This window comes from Medicago sativa, chromosome 5 (assembly GCF_051527215.1).
Source record: "Medicago sativa cultivar Bolivia chromosome 5, Bolivia_mono, whole genome shotgun sequence".
NCBI lineage: Eukaryota > Viridiplantae > Streptophyta > Magnoliopsida > Fabales > Fabaceae > Medicago > Medicago sativa.
In genome coordinates, this window is record NC_140753.1 from 45,876,415 (window position 1) to 45,887,102 (window position 10,688).

The window sequence follows — 10,688 nt, forward strand, 5'->3', positions numbered from 1 at the left end:
GGGACTATCATTCAATAATCTTGAGTCTATGATTCTGAAAATTTCATTTAACATGTTGTAGGTTTAGTTTTTGATAATTGGAGAATTAGGGTTAAGAGTGATAATTGATTATTTATGTTATGTTGTTGTTGATTTGTGGTTATTGATGATTGTTGTTGTTAATGTCATATTATAAATTGGGTATGAATTATATTGAGTTGTTGTTGTTGATTGTGATGATTTTGAATGAATGTGAAGTTTGAATAATATAAGTTGTTTTTCCTGATTTTTTCTTATCTTTGCCTCGAATTTTGAAATAGAAACTTGTATTGATCGGTACAGAATTGGTCTTAGGTGTAAACACGAAAGTTGTAGGTATGGATGTTAGTTTTCTATTGCCTTTGGTCTGATGTCAAAATGATTTATAGAACTTGAGTTATGGTCAAATTACTGCACGTAGGTCACAGTGAATTTTTATGGACTTTCTGCACAACTTTTTCGAATTTGAAATGAAAACTGGTATTGATCGGTACAGAATTGGTCTTAGGTGTAAACATGAAAGTTTTAGATAATTTTGTTAGATTTCCAGTGGCTTTGGTTTGACGTGAAAATTATGCTTGGTCTTTGAGTTATGATGAAAATACTCCAAGGAGATCTTAGCGAAATTGCACGGTGACAGCATTCTCTCGTTTCATGTTTTTGCGTTTTGCTCATATGTTTCTGTTTTAAATTGATCTTTGTTGTAAACATGAAAGTTGTTGATAATTGTGATATCTTTCCAGTAGCCTTGGTTTGACATGAAAATATGTTGTTAATAATTTATTATGTTTTTAAAAAGATGCATGATGAATTGTTGATATTTGATACGATGTTATATGATGTTGTTTATGATTGATGAACATGAGATTATGATGCGAAGTCGTTGTCGTTGTCGTCACCACTGTTGTCGTCAACGTCGTTAAAGTTGTAAGTTGTTTGTCGATGTCGTCGAAGTCGTTGGTCGTCAAAGTATTGTTGTTGAGTCCATGCATCATCATTGTCGGAGACGAGGGCTCATGCCCTAGGAGCTTTTGCTCAATAAAGACGAGGGCTCATTCCCTAGGAGCTTTTGCTCAATAGCGGCGAGAGCTCATGCCCTTGGAGTATATTTATGCTCAAAAGCGACGAGGGCTTATGTCCTAGAATGGTACCACATGCATGAGTAAAATGATAGAGTTGCATAGTCGAGTTAAGTTGCATTGTCGAGTCAAGTTGTTAAGTTGATTTATGAAGTTGATATTGATGTTGATTATGAAGTTGATTATGTTGATGATAATGATGCTACATGACCATTGTTGCGATATGTTGATGATGTTTATGTTGTTAAATATAATTGTTGAATTATATGCTTAACATTATTGTTTGTGAATCTCACCCCTTCGCTTGGAAATGTTGCTCTTCGTATGAGTAATTTGCGGGTGATTGAGAATAAGTATCTGTTGATTGTTGTTGTGAGTGGCTATCTCTCACCGTGTCTTTAGGTGCTCGATACGTAACGGGATGTGAATTTTTGTGGCTATTTTCTATTCCTTACGTACCGCTTATGATTTTACATGACTATGATTTAGTTTTTGGATTATTACGAGGTGTTTTGATGAGGCCTTCGTGCCAAGACTAATTATGTTGTTGAATTAATATCCGCTGCGAAGTTTTTGAATATTTACCGTAATATCCCGCCCGTCGCATCGGTATATTACCCGTTAATCATGCCGAGAGGAGATAATTCATGGAAAAGTAAGTTAATAGAAAATATTTTATGAGATGTCGACTTTTTACGGGAAAAGTATCGAGTCGTTTTAAACACGCTTGAGGCAAGGGCAAAATGGTAATTTCACGAAAAGGGATATTTAAGCAAGTTGGGGCCAAAATATCTCATTTTCCCTTTGTGTTTCTCTCTCTAGGTTTTGGCATAAGCTTTCTCTTCCTTCTCTCTTCTTCCATCGATCTCTTTCTTCTCTCCCCACCTCACAAATTTATCAAATCTTCTTCCCTCAAGGCAAGGCTTTAACCAATGATTCTCCAAGATCATAAGGATGTATGCAAGCTAGAATTTTGTTGGAATCTCTCTCTTTTCCTCTCATCCCTCACGCCACTCTCTCTTTCTATCTTCACAAATCTTTCATGAAACTTCATCCTCTCATGGAGAAGTGATTGGAAAACTAGGGTTTTGGCAAGTTGGGAATTGAGGCATGTAGGTAATTAAGAAGTGGTTCTTCCATGATCAAGATGATGATTAGAGTGTGGATTGAGATTCTAGGAGCTTTGGAAGCAAGGAGGCAAGTTAGGGTTTGTTTGTGGGTAAGCTCAAAGATGGTTCAAATGTTGGTTTCTTCATGGACAGGGAACAAGGAGTCTTAGCTTGCAAGAAAACAACAAGATTGAATGGCTCAAGCTAAGATTGCAAGAGAATCAAGCTAGGGTTTTGTTGCTTGAGCTTAATGGTTGAAGGATTGTCAAGTTTGTTTTGAGGTGAGTTCCATAGATAGTTTTCCCACCCTTTGGGATTATGTTTATGCCATGTATGATATATATATATATATATATATATATATGATAGCAATGAAAATTCTAAGGTTTATGTAAAATGTTGGTTGCCCTTTTCTTGCCATGCGTACAAAACATGCTTATACTTGCCAAATGAATGTTTTACAAGTTTCCTATGATCAAATATGTTCTAAAAGACATTTGGTTTGAGGTTTATGGGCTTAAAATACCATTTTTACATGTTACGGGATCGTCATTACTCGCAACGGCTAGCTAGAAGGCCGAACAGGGGGTACTACTCGCCCCCAACTCGCAACCGCGAGCAGCTACTCGCCACGACGAGCAAACTTACTCGCGAGGCGAGTCAACAGGGCACGGTTGCTTTGTTTGTTCGTTTCGCGTGTTGTTGGCATGTCCCGGCTCATGTTTTCTTCAAGCGATCTTTTTATAAATTAAACCCCTCAAACCAAGGTCCCAAATGATGATCAAGGAAAGCAAGATTCTTATGTTAAAGAGGCAAGTATTATGCATGTTAGTAAGGCATGGCATCCGAGAGAATCATGTCATGAACGGGGTAGCAAGGTATTCTTTAAGCAAGGGAAAACTAGAGCCTCGACATAGTTGTCGAGAACTAGCTAGTTAGCATAAATTCTTAGAATGACAAGACGCGAAGTATAAGCTCTTCGCATATGTTTAAGAGTGTTTAGCAAGCATGTTAAGTCGTGGTTTGATTAGTTATTCACTCCACCATGATTAGGAATGAACAAGTTTAAGTTTACCGCTAATCGGATCGACTCAAGGGTCCGAGGTAATAAGCAAGCAAGTATGAATATGTTTAAGTATATGTACGACAAGACTATGATTATTATTAAGTAGGTGGCATGTCTCTTGCTATCCACATCGGGGGGATACACGAGGTTTTCAATCTAAGGGGAACGATTCAAGCCGTAAGGGACCCGCATGTCACCGAAATTAACAGGACGTAGGTGCTCGTGTCTTTTGTTATCCACGCAAGGAGGATACGGGAGGTTCTCGACCTAAGGGGAACGGTTCAAGCCGCAAAGGACCCGCACGACACCGAGGGAGTCCGATGTACGTACATCGGTCATGTATGGGATTGTTCTTGGGGTTACTCCACCCGGGGCTCTCCGTAAAATGAACCAAGATAATTGTTTGTTCAATGCTAACATAATAATGAATGAACTTAGATACGTTTATGTATGATATGAATACGAATATGATTATGATTATGTTCACGAATGAAAGCACGTAAGATTAAGTTAAGTACAAGTTATGTATAGAACAAGTAAAGAACATGATACCGATGACGATCTTAGGTTTCCCCTTATCGTCCGGTTTAGAATCGTGCCATGATTATGTTATGTTTAGGCCTCGATACGTAAGCGTATTCTTGGCAATGCGGTCCTAGGTTTCCTCGGCCGCCATGACACGTATAGGAAGTGAAGCCTATAACAAGTGAGACAAGCCTATGACGGGTCTAGCATGCACTACCGTCTAGGAATCATGACCACACACGTATAATCAACCGTCGGGTTATAATGTAGACACGTGGTGACCGTAGGTTTCCCCTTAAGGTTGCCTATAGCCTAGGATTTAGGGGAACTCACCGAGACATTATGTCTCATACCAATCCTTATTTGTTTCAGATACCGGGATGGACGTCAAGGTAATAGCCGGATGGATTTTCAAGAAGAGCTCGTTCGTACCCGAAGCATGAAGAATATGGATCTCAAGGATGTATTTCATTTATTGGACATGATATGATGTATTGTTTTTGTACGAACGTGTTTTGTTTTATATAAATTCATTCGAAGTTTATATTGTTGTTTATTTTAAAGTATCCAAGTACTAAATTAAACGCACGTGCCGGACTTTCTAGATACGTCCGGTATGGATGTTACATTTGGTATCGGAGCAGGTCGATTCGTACCGTGCCTTGGGTCATTAAATTACAACAAAGGAAGTGGGACCATTGGGTTCCGGGTAAATGTTCTAGTTGTTGTTGTTAGTTGATCTGATCAACTCAATTTAGCATTCAACGATTAGAATAGTTGCACGAGAGCCGAATAGGACCCGGGAGGAACGAAGTATGTGATGAAGTAGTTTGATCGTGCCAAAAGGTGGCCGGTGAACTAATCAAGTAGAAGTGTGAATCCTCCGGAATGTAAGACATGTTAAGAAGGAACGTTCCAACAATATCGGGTAAGATGTTATTGATACTTCGTGTACCCATAAGTGAAGAAGTTGGATATATATATATATATATATAAGCATGACCGAAGACTTCGGTAAGAGTGGTTGTAGGAACGGGTTTATGATATTTTGGAATGTCGGTATAAGGTTACAAGATAGTTAGAAGTCAACGTATGTTGACGGAGTCGGCAAGCTCTCGGGAAGGGTATTATATGAGTGAAGTTAAGGACATGTATGTTTGGAAAGTTGCGTAAGTGGTAGCGTAATGAGGTAAGCTATTCGTAGTGGAGAAAGATTTATGTTGTTAGAAGTAAGGCATTGATTTCCGACGTGCCAAGAATTGTATCGGAAAAGGTTGATGTTGCCATGCAAATGTTATAGAATATTTCACGATGATAGGAATGAATGATGTGCATTGTATGCTTGAGAAAAAGAATTTCATGTAAAGAATGTTTTCGAAAAATAGAGTTGGAGAAGCTCACCAATAGCAAGCCTGGGACAAAATTTTCTCGTTTTCTATCAATTCGTTCCAATGGTTTGCAATGATTATTGGAGAGATGTCTTCACAAAAATCTTATATATGACAAAAATAATTTATGACATCAAGTAACGAATGCATATCATATCCTAAGTTTTTTTTTCAAGGAAAAGACATGGGCAACCATCAACGAAATCGATACGGTTTAAGGTAGCTTTGGAGGTTAATGTGTCAAGAGTCAAGAACAAGCCAAGACCAAGAGTATAGATGTTCCGGCATTTAGAAGGAAAGTCACAAATGTATATGCATGAGGTATGAAGTAAGAAGTTAAAGCGGTGCAAGGTTATAAGAAATCACAAGGTTCACGGATTATGTGGAATTATGACGTATCTCTCGAACCTATGTTTTGCTTAATTGACTTGCTAAGGCTCATTATGAATTCGAACTATAAAGTTTAAAGGATTTTAAAAAGATTTACACGTATGGGTGATTGATGTTGATATTCTGAAAATTTATGGGATTTTCTAGGAACCGGGTTGCTACGACACTCGTAGAGTGGGCTAGACTTATTAGAGTCTAGGTTTGGTGGCACGTATGTGTTATCAACCCATTCTATGATTTCCGAAGCAACGGTCGGGGCCAAAACTTAATATATATTTATAAAGTAGAAAATTATCAACATCAATGACCCGTGCGCTAGTTTACGAAGTTTTCTTTAAAAGGAAAATCAACGAGCAAGCATTGGTATGATTAAGCAAGATATAGTATGCGAGAATGCGAAGGTACAAGGTTAGATGTTCAAGAAAGATATGTTTAAGTGCTATATGAGTTTGTCAAAGGAATTCAAGATTTTCTCGAAACAAGTTCAAGTATGATATGTATGGTAAATGCAACCGGCAAGAACGTAAGGTTTACCCCCAAGTCAAGTATTATGAACATAAGATAAGCTATCATGAGATTTGAATTTACAAGACAAGTGTAAGGTTGTGACGTTGGTTGCAACATGGAAGATCTCAATAAGTAAGTAATCAAGTGATAAGCATGAATTGAAGTCTCAATTGCTCTAACGGATTAGAGTAATGGTTTAAGCTAGCGGTGGGAATCGAGTAGCGCCATGGAAGCTAATCGTTAAACACGAAACATGGGATTTTAGTATGAAAGAATCTTTGAGAAGAATATTCGGTTGGTAACACAAGTGTAACAAGAAGCATCATAAGATAAACGAGGAATTCTCAATGTGATAAGTAAGGATGGATGCTTATTCTATCGTTGTTGGCTAAGGTAAAAGTTTTAAGTATGTGCTTTTACGTAAGTAAGATGAGAAAGACAAGAGTTGCTATATATTAATTGTCCAAGATGTATGAATGATGATAATGGAAAACATGTAAGGTTCAAAAGGTTACCTTTCGTGACTCAAGTAAAGAATCCAAGCATCAAGAATGATGGCCGGTTTCCGAAAAAGGTATTAACGCCCAAGCGATAATCGAATGAGATGATGTAGAGAATCAAGTATGGTGTTCCGAAGAAGAGGAACAAGTTAATGTCAAGAGGTCCAAGGATTTTCCTACGGATATGTAAGCGGAATTGCGAGTATGTATATCGGTTAAACAAGGGAAGAATCTATCTTCGAAGTTAAGCATGTTATCGTGAGAGAGAAGCAACTTTTGAGTGACGTGTCTAGAGATTCACACTCTTGTATGCAATACTTGTTAAGTGACCATGATACTTGGTAAGACATGACAAGTCATGATTTTTATAACTTTTTAAAGCTAAGATTGGTACTAAGGAACTCGGGAACGATGCTTATTTTAAAACTCATGGAATTACACATTTTCGAAGGCCGATAAGATACGTCGTAAGTAAACTCACTTAAGACGTACAAACTTCAGGACCGACTTGTCGTGGACAAGTTTGAGGCGAGTTGTTAAATCTTTTTCAAAATATAGAAACTCGTCCGATGGTTACGTGGTACTATTACACAATCGAGTTTTGGAAATGATAAAATCTTTTTAGTCATGTATATATTCGTTCCAAGAACCTGGATACCAAAGTTTAAGAAAAATTTCTTCAAGAAAGATTTTAGAACACGTATCGTTATCATTTAAGAAGAAGTGGCACTTGAAAGTATGCACATGTTACGGAAACGACAATGTTCGTATGAAGCCAATATCCTACGGGATACACGGAATTGTGTTAAGAATGTATGTGCAAGTTAATTTGCTAGAAAGTTTCAAGAGCATGTGAACCATGACATTGGTTATCGGATCATCGGATGAAGTGGCAAGTTTGATTTCACTCCTCTATGTCAAGCTATATGAGTTACCCATTAGTTCGGGTGTGATAAGATGCAATGAGATTGCAATGAGATCGGAAGATTTCCTAAGGCTCTAAAAAGGGATAAGAGATTCGTGGAATTGTCTATACAAGTAATGCAAGTAAGAGGCATGTGTCTCAAGATACGGTAAGTAAATTGATGCATGAAGTATATGTTTACCCAATAAGATTATGTATGCATGCAAAGATGTTTTAATGTTGCAAGTAAGCACTGCAGGGCAAACCTGGTTTCCGGCAGATTCCGGTTAAAAGGCAAATCCCGAGTGTTCATGTTCATGACAAGATATCGTTATGAATGGTTCTCGTTAAGCGGGTAAGATATGAGTCCGAGACAATAAGTCTATGTGTAGCAAAGAAAGTTCCAAATCATGATGTAACAAGTTAACTCTAAATTTTGAGTGATATTAAGATCAAGAAAACTATATGCTTATGAGTATGAATCAAGGAACAAGATGAAACACAAGCAACGATGAACTTCTTGAGAATCCGTGATTCGAATATGTAGGCTTAGACCGAAGATGATAAATTTATGTCTTGAGGATTGGTAGTCGATCTCTAAATTTCGAGGACGAAATTTTTTTAAGGGGTAGGATGTAATATCCCGCTGTCGGTATCGGTATATTACCCGTTAATCATGCCAGAGGAGATAATTCATGGAAAAGTAAGTTAATAGAAAATATTTTATGAGATGTCGGCTTTTTACGGGAAAAGTATCGAGTCGTTTTAAACACGCTTGAGGCAAGGGCAAAATGGTAATTTCATGAAAAGGAATATTTAAGCAAGTTGGGGCCAAAATATCTCATTTTCCCTTTGTGTTTCTCTCTCTAGGTTTTGGCATAAGCTTTCTCTTCCGTCTCTCTTCTTCCATCGATCTCTTTCTTCTCTCCCCATCTCACAAATTTATCAAATCTTCTTCCCTCAAGGCAAGGCTTTAACCAATGATTAATCAATTAGGGTTATATCCATTATCAAGATGATGATTAGAGTGTGGATTGAGATTCTTGGAGCTTTGGAAGCAAGGAGGCAAGTTAGGGTTTGTTTGTGGGTAAGCTCAAAGATGGTTCAAATGTTGGTTTCTTCATGGACGGGGAACAAGGAGTCTTAGCTTGCAAGAAAACAACAAGATTGAATGGCTCAAGCTAAGATTGCAAGAGAATCAAGCTAGGGTTTTGTTGCTTGAGCTTAATTGTTGAAGGATTGTTAAGTTTGTTTTGAGGTGAGTTCCATAGATAGTTTTCCCACCCTTTGGGATTATGTTTATGCCATGTATGATATATATATATATATATATATATATATATATATATATATATATATATATGATAGCAATGAAAAGTCTAGGGTTTATGTAAAATGTTAGTTGCCCTTTTCTTGCCATGCGTACAAAACATGCTTATACTTGCCAAATGAATGTTTTACAAGTTTCCTATGATCAAATATGTTCTAAAAGACATTTGGTTTAAGGTTTTTGGGCTTAAAATACCATTTTTACATGTTACGGACTGTCATTAGTCGCCACGGCGAGCTATTACTCGCCACGGCGAGCTATTACTCGCCACGGCGAGCTGGAAGGCCGAACGGGGGTACTACTCGCCCCCAACTCGCAGCGCGAGCAGCTACTCACCATGACGAGCAAGCTTACTCGTGAGGCGAGTGAACAGGGCACGGTGCTTTGTTTGTTCGTTTCGCATGTTGTTGGCATGTCTGGCTCAAGTTTTCTTCAAGCGGTCTTTTATAAATTAAACGCCTCAAACCAAGGTCCCAAATGATGATCAAGGAAAGCAAGATTCTTATGTTAAAGAGGCAAGTATTATGCATGTTAGTAAGGCATGGCATCCGAGAGAATCATGTCATGAACGGGGTAGCAAGGTATTCTTTAAGCAAGGGAAAACTAGAGCCTCGACATAGTTGTCGAGAACTAGCTAGTTAGCATAAATTCTTAGAATGACAAGACGCGAAGTATAAGCTCTTCGCATATGTTTAAGAGTGTTTAGCAAGCATGTTAAGTCGTGGTTTGATTAGTTAATCTCTCCACCATGATTAGGAATGAACAAGTTTAAATTTACCGCTAATCGGATCGACTCAAGGGTCCGAGGTAATAAGCAAGCAAGTATGAATATGTTTAAGTATACGTACGACAAGACTATGATTATTATTAAGTAGGTGGCATGTTTCTTGCTATCCACATCGGGGGGATACAAGATGTTCTCGATCTAAGGGGAACGATTCAAGCCGTAAGGGACCCGCATGTCACCGAAATTAACAAGACGTAGGTGCTCGTGCTCTTGTTATCCACGCCGGGGATACGGGAGGTTCTCGACCTAAGGGGAACGGTTCAAGCCGCAAGGGACCCGCACGACACCGAGGGAGTCCGATGTACGTACATCGGTCATGTATGGGATTGTTCTCGGGGTTACTCCACTCGGGGCTCTCCGTAAAATGAACCAAGATAATTGTTTGTTCAACGCTAACATAATAATGAATGAACTTAGATACGTTTATGTATGATATGAATATGAATATGATTATGATTATGTTCACGAATGAAAGCACGTAAGATTAAGTTAAGTACAAGTTATGTAAAGAACAAGTAAAGAACATGATACCGATGACGATCTTAGGTTTCCCCTTATCGTCCGGTTTAGAATCGTGCCATGATTATGTTATGTTTAGGCCTCGATACGTAAGCGTATTCTTGGCAATGCAGTCCTAGGTTCCCTCGGCCGCCATGACACGTATAGGAAGTGAAGCCTATAACAAGTGAGACAAGCCTATGACGGGTCTAGCATGCACTACCGTCTAGGAATCATGACCACACACGTATAATCAACCGTCGGGTTGTAATGTAGACACGTGGTGACCGTAGGTTTCCCCTTGAGGTTGCCTATAGCCTAGGATTTAGGGGAACTCACTGAGGCATTATGTCTCATACCAATCCTTATTTGTTTCGTATACCGGGATGGACGTCAAGGTAATAGCCGGATGGATTTTCGGCAAGAGCTCGTTCGTACTCGAAGCATGAAGAATATGGATCTCAAGGATGTATTTCATTTATTGGACATGATATGATGTATTTTTTTTGTACGAACGTGTTTTGTTGTATATAAATTCATTCGAAGTTTATATTGTTGTATATTTTAAAGTATCCGGTACTAAATTA